The sequence below is a fragment of the Erpetoichthys calabaricus genome, chromosome 2, assembly GCF_900747795.2.
Source record: "Erpetoichthys calabaricus chromosome 2, fErpCal1.3, whole genome shotgun sequence".
NCBI lineage: Eukaryota > Metazoa > Chordata > Cladistia > Polypteriformes > Polypteridae > Erpetoichthys > Erpetoichthys calabaricus.
This window is the reverse complement of record NC_041395.2, coordinates 211768160-211782706: the sequence shown is the minus strand read 5'-3', so window position 1 is coordinate 211782706 and position 14547 is coordinate 211768160.

Sequence of the window (14547 nt, the reverse complement as noted above, 5' to 3'; positions counted from 1 at the left end):
CTAGATGTGAAGTTTCAGGTAGCACATAAACTTGCAGTTACACTTGATTCTTTCTGATCAGCTGTTTTTAGGTTATCTTTATAGAGCCAAGCAGCCTGTCTAAATATGGCCACGAAGAGAGGGTCTTCTCAAGATGGAGAATGGCAGAGAGAAACTAGAAAGAATAGATAGAACTTTGTTTCCAGGGGAAAATTTCACTTTTTGCAGAAGCACATTAAATAAATACATACAACCCCAAATCAGAAAAAGTTGGGACAGTGTGGAAAATGTGAATAAAAAAAGAAAAAAGCAAGTTATAAATTCTCCTCAAATTTTATTTCATTGCAGACAGTATGAACACAAAATAATTCATGTTTTTTTTTGTCAACATCATTTGATTTGTAAATAAATATCCGTTCTTGCCATTCAGGCTTGCAACACATTCCAAAAAAAGTTGGGTTGGGGGCAATTAAGGGGTAGTAATGAGGTATAATAACTAAATAATGATGTGATTTGAAACTGGTGATGTTAACAGGTGATTGCAATCATGATTCGGTACAAAAGCAGCATCGAGGAAAGGCCTACTCCTTTAGGAGCAAAGATGGGCAGAGGATCGCCAGTTTGCCACCAAGTGCGGGCAAAAATCTTTGAAATGATGAAGAAAAACGTTTCTCAAAGACAGATAGGAAGAGATTTGGGCATTTCTCCCTCTACAGTGCATAACATAGTGAAAAGAATCAGGGAATCTGGAGAAATTACCGTGCGCAAAGGTCAAGGGCGCAAGCCTAAACTGAATGGCCGTGATCTCCGAGCCCTCAGACGGCACTGCATTAAAAACCGTCATTCATCAATAAATGATATAACTGCGTGGGCTCAGGACTACTTCAGGAAGTCACTCTCAAGCACTACAGTACATAGTTACATTAGGAAATGCCAGCTAAAACTGTACTGTGCCAAAAGGAAGCCCTACATAAATAGTGTCCAGAAGCGCCGTCGACTTCTCTGGGCTCGGAGGCATCTAGGATGGTCCCTTGTGCAGTGGAAACGTGTATTGTGGTCAGACGAATCGGTTTTTCACATCTTTTTTGGAAGAAATGGACGCCGTGTGCTGCGGACCAAAGAGGAAAAGGACCATCCAGACTGTTACCAGATACAAGTCCAAAAGCCAGGGTCTGTCATGGTATGGGGTTGTGTCAGTGCCTTCGGCAAAGGTAACTTGCACTTCTGCGATGGCACCATCAATGCTGAGAAGTATATCTCAGTTTTGGAGGAACAAATGCTGCCTTCAAGATGACGTCTTTTCCAGGGACGCCCATGCTTATTTCAGCAAGACAATGCCAAACCACATACTGCGCGCATAACAAAGGCATGGCTGCGTAAGAAGAGGGTGTGGATGCTTGACTGGCCTGCCTGCAGCCCTGATTTGTCTCCTATAGAGAATGTTTGGCGCATTTTGAAACAAAAAATGCGTCAACGAAGACCCCGTACTGTTGCGCACCTAAAACGTTGTTTGCAGGAAGAATGGGACAAACTAACACCTGCAACACTTAGTCACTTGATTTCTTCAATGCCTAAACATCTTTTAAGTGTTGTTAAAAGACAGGGAAACTGTACAAAGTGGTAAATGCTGTACTGTCCCAACTTTTTTTGAAATGTGTTGCAAGCCTGAATGGCAAGAATGGATATTTATTTACAAATCAAATGATGTTGACAAAAAAAAAACATGAATTATTTTGTGTTCATACTGTCTGCAATGAAATAAAATTTGAGGAGAATTTATAACTTGCTTTTTTCTTTTTTTATTCACATTTTCCACACTGTCCCAACTTTTTCTGATTTGGGGTTGTAGATAGGCACATATATCTAAAATTACACACACATGATGACAAAAAGAAAATTAATAAAAAGGAAACTTCTGACTTTGCATTTGCAGTCACAGTGAGGCTTATGCAGACATAGAAGTATGAAGGTTGTAGCATTTGTTGGCACACTTCTGCTGGATAATCTGTTGGGTGAATGTACCCAGTGATAGTGTGTTAGAGAGAGGATATGCAGCATTATTCATAATGGCACTCAGTTTTGGTTTTTATTCTCTCCTTTGCTACAGTACTTCCTCCAGGGGGGCCAGAGTGTGCCCCATAACTGAGTTTACCCTGTTAACTAGCTTGTTGATTCAGTGGAACTTTCTTAAAGTGATGTTGCCAACCCAGCATGCCACAGCATAGAAAATCCCACTGACCATCACAGAGTTGTAGAATATGTGAAGGATGTCATTACCACTGCACTCCCTCTCGGGAATCGAACCTCGGACGTCAGCGCCAGAGGCGATGCCCCTAATGTTGTGCCACAGCGTGTGGTTAGGGCGGCACGGTTGCGCAGTGGTAGCGCTGCTGCCTCGCAGTTAGGAGACCCGGGTTCGCTTCCCAGGTCCTCCCTGCGTGGAGTTTGCATGTTCTCCCCGTGTCTGCGTGGGTTTCCTCCGGGCGCTCCGGTTTCCTCCCACAGTCCAAAGACATGCAGGTTAGGTGGATTGGTGATTCTAAATTGGCCCTAGTGTGTGCTTGGTGTGTGGGTGTGTTTGGGTGTGTCCTGCGGTGGGTTGGCACCCTGCCCAGGATTGGTTCCCTGCCTTGTGCCCTGTGTTGGCTGGGATTGGCTCCAGCAGACCCCCGTGACCCTGTGTTCGGATTCAGCGGGTTGGAAAATGGATGGATGGATGTCATTACCCACAGTAACGGAATGTAGTCTCCTATGAAAATAGAGCCTGCTCGGCTCTTATATATATATACCTCGTATAGTTCCTCTGTGTTATAAGACCAGTCCAGCCTGTCATTGATGTGGACCCCCCAATTACTGGTAGCAATGCACCACCTCATTATCTACTCCCTAAATAGTGACTGAACAGAGACGCTGTTTAGTGTTGCGAAAGTCAATAACCAGTTCTTTGGTTTTGCTGATATTAAGTTGCAGACAGTTCTTTCTGCACCAAGAAACAATGATCTCCACCTGACTCCTAAACTCTGACTCATCCCCGTTATCAATAAATCCTGCAAGTGCAGAATTATCTGAGAATTTCTGCAAGTGACATCACCTGGTGTTATATTTATAGTCTGAGGTGTACAGAGTAAATAGAAAAGGAGACAGGACTGTTCCTTGTGGTGCTCCAGTGTTGCTTATCAGAAACACAGTCCTTGAATCTCACTAACTGCAGTCTGCCAGACAGATTGAATAGATAGCAGTAGAGTGTTGTACCATGTTAGCCATTGATTGATACAGGAAAAAGTCGGGTGAAATGACACCTTTTATTGGCTAACTAAATAGATTACAAATGCAAGCTTTCGAGGCAGCTAAGGCCCCTTCACTCTACTGCTATGGATATACCAGACACCACAACATACCGGATTCACATGGAAGGTTACACCTTGCCTGATGAAGGGGCCTTAGCTGCCTCGAAAGCTTGCATCTGTAATCTATTTAGTTAGCCAATAGATTGAATAGATGACAGAGGATATCACAGCACAGGCCTTAAGAACAAGAGAGCTGACTTCATTTGGTCTCAAAAGCTTTTCCTGTGTGTAGCTTCCTCAGTTACAGTATGTGCAGCCCATACTGATGGCCAGAGGTGGACTGATCACTAGCCATTCCAGTTAAACCATTAAGAGTTGTTGATGTAGCAAGAATGGTGTGGGGGGACTGATTATTAGAAGAAGGTGGCAGTTCAAGGGAAAATCTGTTAAGAAATTGGTTCATGGTGTTTGTTTAGTCTATATCACCTTCTGGCACCTGAGCCTCAGACTGCTCAAGTCCAGTAATTATGCCCAACAAGTGAATATAAATCAAGTGTAAGTACAAGTTTATGTGCCATCTGAAACTATACATCTAGCAATATCTGGTTGTATAGCTTGCCAGCACTCACAGGTATATTTCGTGTGACTCTTTCTCCTGTCTGTTAGGTAGATAGATAGATATGTTCTATTTTTAAAAGAGAAGTGGGAAGGAAGTGCTGAACTACCCATACCTATAATTTAGCCACCTGACAATGTAGTGAAAGTATGGGATTGGAGACATTATGTTAAGGTCTACATAATAAAAGAGTATAAAGTAAAGAACAGTGCAACCATAGGACCCTGACACGATAAAACACTTGGTATAGTTGGCAGGATTTGGGGGTAACCATGTTTTTGCACTCTATTTGTGAATACTGTTTAGGCATTGTAGGCATCACTCATACATACTTATGTGGATAGAATTCTATGTGAAATTTTATAGAGTGACTATAGCAGTTAGGCATCACTCATATGTAATTATATGAATAGGATCTCCGGGTGAGTGTGTTAATCTAGTGGTGTAAGATGGTAAAACATGGTTAAGTCTCATCCCTCAATAATACAAGGATGTCTACCCCAAATATACACAAGAGTTCGTCTTTTAACAAATATTGGTTGTCCACATATCCACCAGCAAGTTTGGTACATAATTTCTTGTCATGTCCTGCTGTCTTGCAGGATCTCTGGACTTACTGTTCCATACCAGCAAACCTTAATCGCAATGCATCTCTCCAGACCCACTTTGGCTTTGGTAGGCAGCAGCTTTTTGAACCCTGAAAAATCAGACTTCAATGTCCTCTCGATGTCCCTTGAAACCCTGCACTACACTGGAAGAATTCTAGCCTACTGCTAAATCCCTATCCCCCTGCCAATCACTGCTTCATATTGTAGTTGCTAATGTTGGATAAATTTCCTTCAACTGCTCCGTCTGTAATCAAAGGATTCACCACCTCCGAAGCACACCCAGGCTACCCATACTTCCTTGTGCACATTCCTAATGTGGGTTTCTTTATCAATAAACAGTCCATGCTCCATAACACATTCCTCCTTTACTTTGCAACCATTGGTGGGGTAGACAGTTGGAAATGCAGGGGGTATATTTTCTGCCTACAAAAATGAAACTCATCAGGTCTAGATTATGAAGAAAAGGTTCCACACTAAAACCTGTGGATAAACTTTGTGAATGAGTCATTATTAAATTAGATCCATATATTGAAAATATTCTGGAAAGTCCATCCATCCATCCATTTACCAATCCGCTATATTCCTAACTACAGGGTCACGGGGGTCTGCTGGAGCCAATCCCAGCCAACACAGGGCACAAGGCAGGAACCAATCCTGGGCAGGGTGCCAACCCACCACAGGACACACACAAACACACCCAGCACACACTAGGGCCAATTTAGAATCGCCAATCCACCTAACCTGCATGTCTTTGGACTGTGGGAGGAAACCCACGCAGACACGGGGAGAACATGCAAACTCCACGCGGGGAGGACCCGGGAAGCGAACCCAGGTCCCCAGATCTCCCAACTGCGAGGCAGCAGCGCTACCCACTGCGCCACCGTGCCGCCCCTTCTGGAAAGTCTTAAAGTAATAATCCCTATCAATATGGTTGTATTGGCCTAGGAGTTTAATGTAAAACTTTAGATCAATAATTCTATTAATCTAATATTAAATGCTATCATAAAGCAATCCATAAGAGTAATATAAATAACACTAAAACAAGTAGGTGTAACATCAGTAACATCCATCCATCCATTATCCAACCCGCTATATCCCAACACAGGGTCACGGGGGTCTGCTGAAGCCAATCCCAACCAACACAGGGCGCAAGGCAGGAAACAAACCCCGGGCAGGGCGCCAGCCCACCACAGGGCCATCAGTAACATGTAAATTAATATTCTTTTCTATAGTGTCTTTCATGATGAAAGCCATTCTAAATGCTTCACTGAAAGTAGATACACCCCTACAGAGTGGATTCAAATGAAAGTGTTCAACTACCAAACTTTCAATTTCAAACTGGAGTATATATGTTGAGTACAACAAAGTGGAATGAACCTAAAACAGAACCAAGAAAACAAGCACGACTACGCAATGTGGAGTGGTCTGGGAGATAGCAGTAAAGCAGTATAATCCAGCTGTAAAGAGATGAACTAGACATTGAAAGACTACAAATTAATTTTTCACACTGACTGACTGGGTGATACTATGTGACTGAAATAATGTGCCTGGAATTCCTCACAAAATACATATTGTGTCTTTGTGAGATTTTTCCAGTTGTAATTTATTGTCCCTTGTACAGTGAAATTCTTGCTTGCTTAATAGCATAATGTGCCACTCTCTAAATCCGTTGTCAGCAAGTATTGCTCAAGAAACCTGGCCTCCATGTTAAAACCTCTGGATTCTTTATTTCCAAATGGCTCACAGAGCCCAATTAAGAACATACCCAGGGTCTCTCATACTTCTGTTTTGACTTTTGGTCACCTTAGGGGTAGTGAATTTGCAACATTACATGATCCTGCACTTCCCTTGCAACATAAAAATTAATAAACTAGCCTGTCATCAAAATGATCATTTCAGTAGTGTCTGTGTTTGAGGACTCTGTGAAGGGCAACAACAGCCTCTAACTGAACACATATATTTGTAGAGATTTAAGATCGTAAGACCAAATAAGCATTTTTTCCCAGACTTGTAATAAATGCTTGGTACGGTAAAATGGCCTGCTCCACCGTTACACAAGAATGCTGCAGGGTTAAAACCTAAACAGAGAATTCTGAAACCAAGACGATGATAGCAGGTCACATCGTTTTAAGCCATGCCAGAACCTGTATCACTGGCATTTTTGCTATCTGAAGATCGAGAAATTAAATTCATTCATAGACTGGGGATGTGGGAGTTAGATGATGGATGATCCTCTGAAAGCATGCAAATGAAAGAGGATAAAGTTATCTGTTATCACCTTTTAGGATTTGTCTCTCCTCAACATAGTTTCAACTCATTAAATGACATATGAACTGAAAATGTGGAGTTGTTTCTGGATGACTGAAAGTTAAATACAGTATAATGGAGGGTTATTCAGCTATGACACTCATTCATTCAAGTGTGTTTGGGAGAAGGTTGGTAGGCTCTCAGCCGGACCAAGGGTTTGAGCTGTCATCTGACCATCTCTCCTTTTGTCCCTCTGCAGACCAGCAGAAGAACCAACCAAACAGTGACGTCACCATCAACTTTTCCTCTGATGACGTCACTTCCGGCCTCTCCTAATGACATCTTCCCTCTCAGAACCCACCTACCAAAAACATCACTTCCTCTTCCGACCACTCTGGACCATCCCCTTCCTGTCTCTGCCATATAAATGCCTCTGTTTTCCCTTCAATATTCAGTTCTGCTTTGAACTAGTGATGGGAAGTTCGGATCATTTTACCGACTCGGACCTTTGAGTCTCGTTCAGCAAAATGAACGAATCCTTTTTCGAGTCATTTCGTTCATTTTAGCAAAATATAATTAAAATGTTACCTGTTACCTCCCTAACACATCTACTGCTTACACAAATGTTGATCACACTACAAATAAGACAAAACTATAATGCTATAAGAAACAGAAAATATTAATTCATTGTTTACCTGGGTCTTTAGTCTATGATTCGCTCACCTTGCCTCTTATCTGACAAGTTTTCGGGTTTGAGTCGTTCGTTCATCACGTGACAGCCCAATTAGCTAACCAAGGCAGTCTGAGCCGGAAAAAGAATTGATTAGTTCATCTCTCGAGTCTTCGGGTTCGAGTCGTTCGTTCATCACGTGACAGCCCCATAAGCTTAACCTAGTAGTATGCCCAAAAGCATGCAGTCTGAGCTGGAAAGAGAATTGATTAGTTCATTCCTCGAGTCTTTCGAGTCGTTCGCTCTTTTGTCACGTGACCACTTACCGGCTCAGTACCTCAGTCGTATACTAACGTAAAATTCCATTTGTTGTATGTTGGATTGTAAATGACTTTAACTCTCCAGTTTTTATTTCATTTTGGGTTACAACTTGAAGTTTAAGTTATCATAACCTTAATATTTTAAACTAACCTTATTCATTCAAATTCAAAATGTTATTTGCTTTTACTTTGTCATTATGTCCTTTTTATACAAATATTAGATCAATATGTTAAGTCTGCATAGGAAAAACAATTATTATACCAGGAAACTCAAAATTGGAGTAAAAATGAACACTGCTATAGAATAGTGTACGATTACTAACTATAAGTACTTTGTAATTGTAGGCTTGGATTATTTTATTATATAGCCTAGTGTTTGTTTACTTTACTGATAGACAAAGACAATAAAAGGACAAATTAATCAATAATTTATTTGTAACAGGATTATTTATTTATAAAATAACACACCACAGATCCTCAAGAAACAGTAACAAAATCATAGTGACAGAAATTGACAGACCTTTTTTATTTATAAGAAAATGCGTTTTAGATATTTTTGATAATTTTATGATAATTTCTAAATATGATCCAACATACAACAAATGGAATTTTACGTTAGTGTTTGACTGAGGTACTGAGCCGGTAAGTGGTCACGTGACAAAAGAACGAAAGACTCGAGGAATGAACTAATCAATTCTCTTTCCGGCTCAGACTGCATAGGTTAAGCTTATGGGGCCGTCACGTGATGAACGAACGACTCAAACCCGAAGACTCGAGAGATGAACTAATCAATTCTGTTTCCGGCTCAGACTGAGTTGGTTAAGCTTATGAAGTTGCACAAATGAGCATGCGCGACTGAACGAATCACTCCCACAAGACGACTCGTTCTTCCCGAGTCACATTAAAGAATCGTTCAAGAACGACCCATCACTACTTTGAACTTGGTTGTAACCACTTTTTTTTTTTTTGATGCATTTTTCAGTATACGGGGTGGCCATCCCCAAACCTTTTTGTGTTTCCTGCTCTCCTTATATACAGCAGGTAGAATAAACAATGGCAGATCGAACTGCTGATATACAGTAAGTCAACTACTAGACTGTATAGAGTAAAGACATCTTTCCAGGCTAGAAGAAAATGACAACTGAAGCAGCTTTTAGCTTTCTTGCTAAACATTCACACATCAATGTATTTTCAAAATTTACTTTTTCTTTATATTATTCTGGGTTAATTAATACTGTTCCATGCAGCAGTGGGCACAAAGCATGAATGAATCCTGGACTGAATGCAGTATCAATCACAGGATAGTGTTACCAAGTAAACTAAACTTCATGTCTTTGGCATGTGGGATCAAAAATGGAAAATGAAGGGGAGAACATACAATCACTACTCAAATAGGATGCAGGTGAGGAACCCAGGTTTGCAAAGCTGTGTTTTACCAACACTAACCACTGTACCACCCTGCATAAATTTGAAAAAGTGGAAAAAAGTGTTTGGAATGGCAAAATCCTTACTTTTTTCTTGTATTTTCCCATTTATATAAATTGTTACCACTCAGAGAGATTTCAACATATCACTGCCAGTGATGACCTCCTGGGGGAAAAGTTATGAATTTGTCATCTATGGTGTCTTTGCAGGTTACTTTACTTTATGTCCATACTGACACTAGTGAAGTAGAGATGTTGTGTTAATATGCCAGCAAATTCTCAATGCAATGTGTGACTTAACACTTTTAAAGGCTTGCACATTCAGCCAAAGGAGCTTTTCACCAGTAGTGTGTCATTTTATTAATTCATGACCAATTCATATCTTTCTATTATATAAAAAAAATCCTGACAAGACTTTTTTGAAGAGATTTTTTCAAGTCCTGCGAAACTAGACTTTGGCCATGAGATTTTTTCAAGTTCCGCCCTCCTCTCAACCATATTCAACCACGCACACGGTACTCTCACCTCTCATTCATGTGAATGCTTTTGACAAAGTTCTTGCGCTCTCAGCTCTTATAAATTTTAACATTTTCCTCACTTTAAGTTCCCAATTAAAGAAGATGTATTATGTCCAAATCTTATTGAAGAATTTCATCACGAAGGGTTATAAACAGTAAAAATGAGTACACAGGCAATCCTAGCACCGAGAAACCATGAAGACAAACAAATTAACACCAAAAATGTCGATTGGTTACTCGATTGGTTAAATGCATATCAATATACTATGCTGAAACAGTTGGTGGTGATCGTGCGAAAGATGAAAACATCAACTTACAATATCCCGAAGAATATCTACAACCGTTAACACTCTCTGGTCTTCCTCTGCACAAATTACTGTAGAAAGAAGGATGTATCCAAGAAAGGTAATGTAGTACATTTTCAGGGGATAATATTAGACAACAAAGGAGATCTTGATATGCCATTCATATTAAAACGTTAACAGTTTCCTGTTAGAGTAGCTTTTGCAAAGACATTTTATAAATCTCAGAGCCAAACATTCGAAAAAATAATTTTATTTAATAGAGAGAAAGAAATGAAATTCAATCATGGGCAGTTATACGTTGTGTTGTCATGATGAAAGTCCAAACACAGAATCAAAATTCAAAGCGATATTGATGAAAATTTTATTAACAAAATTGTTTCTGCTGAAGTTTTACAGTAAAAGTGTAAGTTTAAAAAGTTTTTGCATGTTAATTTCAAAGCCAACAGAACAAAATTGTATTACACGACGAATAACTCTAACGCAACATGAAACATAATTTACTTTTTTTTTAATATGGTTAATTACTCACTGTAATGTAAAATAGTACTCACTGTAATGTAAAATAGTTAGTTCTATTATGCATATGTAACAACTCCCATGAAAATAACACTCTGTTTAAATTGCTCATCCGTATCCCCATATGTGTGCGGCAGAACTACAAAGAAGCGCAGGCCCGGGGATTGGCGAGCGAAGCAAGCAGGGGGCAAAGCCCCCTAGTTTATATTAAAATGATACATACACCAGAGCTTAGGAGAAATATCTGGGCCTGACTACAAAATATCTGGATTGCCTTTATGTAATGTTGTATCATAATAAGTCAGTGAAGAGACCAGATCAGACGAGTGGAAAAATTCTCACAGGTTTATTGCCTTTCTTCACTCCTTATATACTTTTCTTACTAAAAAACCTAGGTGAAAGGGCAGATAAAGTAGAATCAGGTAAGCTGTTGTAGAGAGACCTCTAAAGCATACATGCCTGGGTGGCAGATGATGAATCTGAATTTAAGTATTGAAAGTTATTACATGTAGGAAATAAAAATGTTAGATTTGAGTACACAATGAGTGGTTTGAAACTTGAAAGTTCCACTTATGAGAGGGACTTAGGAGTCTTAGTAGACTTGTCACTGTGTACATCCAGACAGTGTACAGACGCGATAAAGAAGACTAATAGGATGTTAGGTTATACAGTATGAAGCACAGAGTACAAAACAAGGAAGGTTATTCTTAAGGTTTAGAACACAGTAGTGATACCTCACTTGGAGGACTTTGTTCTGTTTTGGTTTCCATATTACAAAAAAGACATTAAAGAGCTACAGAAAGTAAAGAGTGACTAGACTGCTTAGTTAAAATGAGCCATGATGAAAGACTAAAGGAGTAAACGTTTTCAGTGTAAGAGGTTTAATAGAGATTAAGAGGGGACATGAACAAAGTATTTCAAATTATGAATGGAATTTATAGTTCAGTGGATTCCACCTGTTACTTTGAAGAACATAGGGACACAGTAGGAGATTTGTTAAGGACAAAGTTTGCACAAATATTAGAAAGTTTCTCTTTCACACAAAGAACAGAAAACACAGGGAATACATCAACAACTAGTGTGGTGGACATTTGGACTACAGCGTCCTTTAAATCTCAAATTGAAGTTATTTTGGATAATCTAGGTGAATAGGACTGAAAAGTTTTTTGGGCTGAGTGGCCTGTTCTCGTCACAACTGCTCTAATGTTCTGACCATGGTGCCTGAGAGTGTTGGGGTGTTACATATTGATTAGTGCATGCAAGTAGTAATTTCACTGTGACAATGATGACCCCATATACCATTACAGGTATGTACTGTATAACGTAAGTATACCCCTTCTCAGTTCTATAGTTTTTTGTTTTACTTATCAGGACATAATTACATTCATTTAATTTTCACCAGATCTTAAAATTAGATGAATCTACCTTTGGGTGACAAACAACACATAAGAGTTTTTTTACTTTTAAAGTTTAAATGTAAAAAGTGCAATGAAAAGTAAAAGGTTGTACAGGCCTCCATGAATATAGTAAGTGTCAGAATTCATGGCTTTACCATCCAAAAAAGAATATACAGTATAAGCATGGCTTTCAGAGAAGGGTAGACGGGAGAGAATCTGTTGTCTCCAAAAAGAATCCCCTGGCAGGACATCTTAGGTTTACAAAGTTTCATCTGAATGAACCACAAGACTCCTAGAAAAATTAAAAAATGCAACTAAAGTGGTGTTATCTGGCTGTTGTACGTAATAGCATATTTGTTATAATTTGGAATACAGTGCCTCACCTCAACAATCTCATATCAGTCTGTGGTGGTTCGGGTTCCATGTCCTTGGCAGCTTGAACCCAGACTTGTCCAAAGTCATAACCAAGGATGAGCCGTGAAAATGAGGACACATACAGTCAAGAGATGGTATAAAAGTGCTTTGTGGTTTTATTACAAACTTGGGTTCAAGGCCACTCTGTGCCAAATAGTCAATAAATTAATAATAAATAGAGAAAGAAAAAAAACAGGTGTTCAGTTGGAGGTTAAAAACAAACAATAAATATTTTCATAAAACAAGGTTAAACTCAGGCAGGTCTTCCTTTGAAAATACTGAGTCCCGATCACTTTTCCTTCGGCGTCCCTGGAGTGACATGTCGAGCTGCACATACATCGCCCACCACTGGTCTTTTGGTGTCTGCTGGAGATACCATGTAACAGGCCACTCCCACTCTCCAGTGTTGCCCAATAGGAGCAGTCTCTTTGGCCCCATCGAGTGCTGGCCATACGCTCCTCACTAGGGATCATTCCCAACTGCCTGCCTCCATTCCTTGTTGCCACTTCTCCTCCTGTTTTCTTGCCTAGGCTCCCCTTTTAAACTTCGCCTGGGCACAGGGGCCACAATCACCAGCTCCGACGGGAGAATGAAGCACTTGACTGGTCCACTCATGTCTGCACATGAATGCGCGATCAGCCAAGGACCTCAATCAATCCTTGGGTAAAAGCACCCACCTGGAGCGTTCAGTATACGCACCAAATTATTTATTTCATTTAAAAACACCTGCGGTGGGTTGGCACCCTGCCCGGGATTGGTTCCTACCTTGTGCCCTGTGTTGGCTGGGATTGGCTCCAGCAGACCCCCGTGACCCTGTGTTTGGATTCAGCGGGTTGGAAAATGGATGGATTTAAAATCACACAACACCACAAACCTGTCACTTCACACATTCATCAAGAATGGTGGTGGAATGTTGATGATTTAGGGTTGCTTTGTACTCAATGGACTGGGACCCTTCAGATATTAAGACCACCATGAACTCCTCTTCTGCCTGACAGCTAAAGCGTGGTTGAAATTAAATTAAGCAACAGGGCTACAAAAATGGCTATAAAATGGCTATAAAAGAGCCAAGGTTGTGTAAGAGTAAAGTCAAAGTCCAGCCCTCAAAATCTTTTAAAATGCTGTGGTGGCACTCTGCACAAGCTTTGTGTAACTGAATGTCCTCAAACATCAGTGAACTGAAATAGTGGTGTAAGAAGAAGTGGGGCAAAAATCCACCAATATCATCTAAAAGACCAATAAACACATGCAGCAGATGATGACTGGAAGTTATTGCTGCTAATGGTGGTCTTACAAGTTAATGAATCATAGTGTGCACTTTTTGACACATGACTTCTGTATGTTGACTTTTTTTTGTTAAATACATATTGACAAATTCATGATTAATTTAATTTATGTGGGCTTTTTCACCCAAGGTATGATTTACCCGATTTTAGGACTTGGTGAAGAATATATAGGTTCAATACTGTCACATACAGTATATGTGATTTTTGGTTATGTTGGAATATATGTGACCACATAAGAGAAATAATAAGTAATTACTTCTTCACATGCTGCGGTGGGCTGGCACCCTGCCCAGGGTTTGTTCCTGCCTAGCGCCCTGTTCTGGCTGGGATTTGCTCCAGAAGACCCCCGTGACCCTGTGTTAGGATATAGTGGGTTGGAAAATGACTGACTGACTGACATACGTTAGGTTGAAGGATGCAGTCTTCTTAAATCTAGGAGTGTGGTGTCCTATATTTGGTGTATGCAATGATGATGATTAGTGCAGTATACAGTATGTTGCCAGAACGTTTTGATGCAATGGTGAAAGATGTACTGTTTTACAGTTTGTTGGAACATCTGGCCTTGAGGAAGGAGTGCTGATCCTAAAATTCATCAGTGTAAAGAAAGTAACTGTAAGAGAAAAATGTAATTGAAACTGCATGCATGTTTAACTAAGACATCATGACATTTGTACCAGTACATTTAATTAAGAAAATGAGATTATATGTAGCATTTCATTTTATATTTTGTTCTCTGATAACAGTTTATATATAAGATGTCTTACAGTATATCTTTCAAACAGGTATCACCCATGGCTCTATTCACTGAAGCCTGTCTTTACTGTAAACTTCACATCTCTGTTTTAGTCAAACACTGTATTTTTAACATAATGTATCATTCTCAGACTTAGTTAATCAGTAGTCCATCACATAGCCCTCACACAGGGTCAATTTGTAATGAGCAATTAACCTAACCTGCAC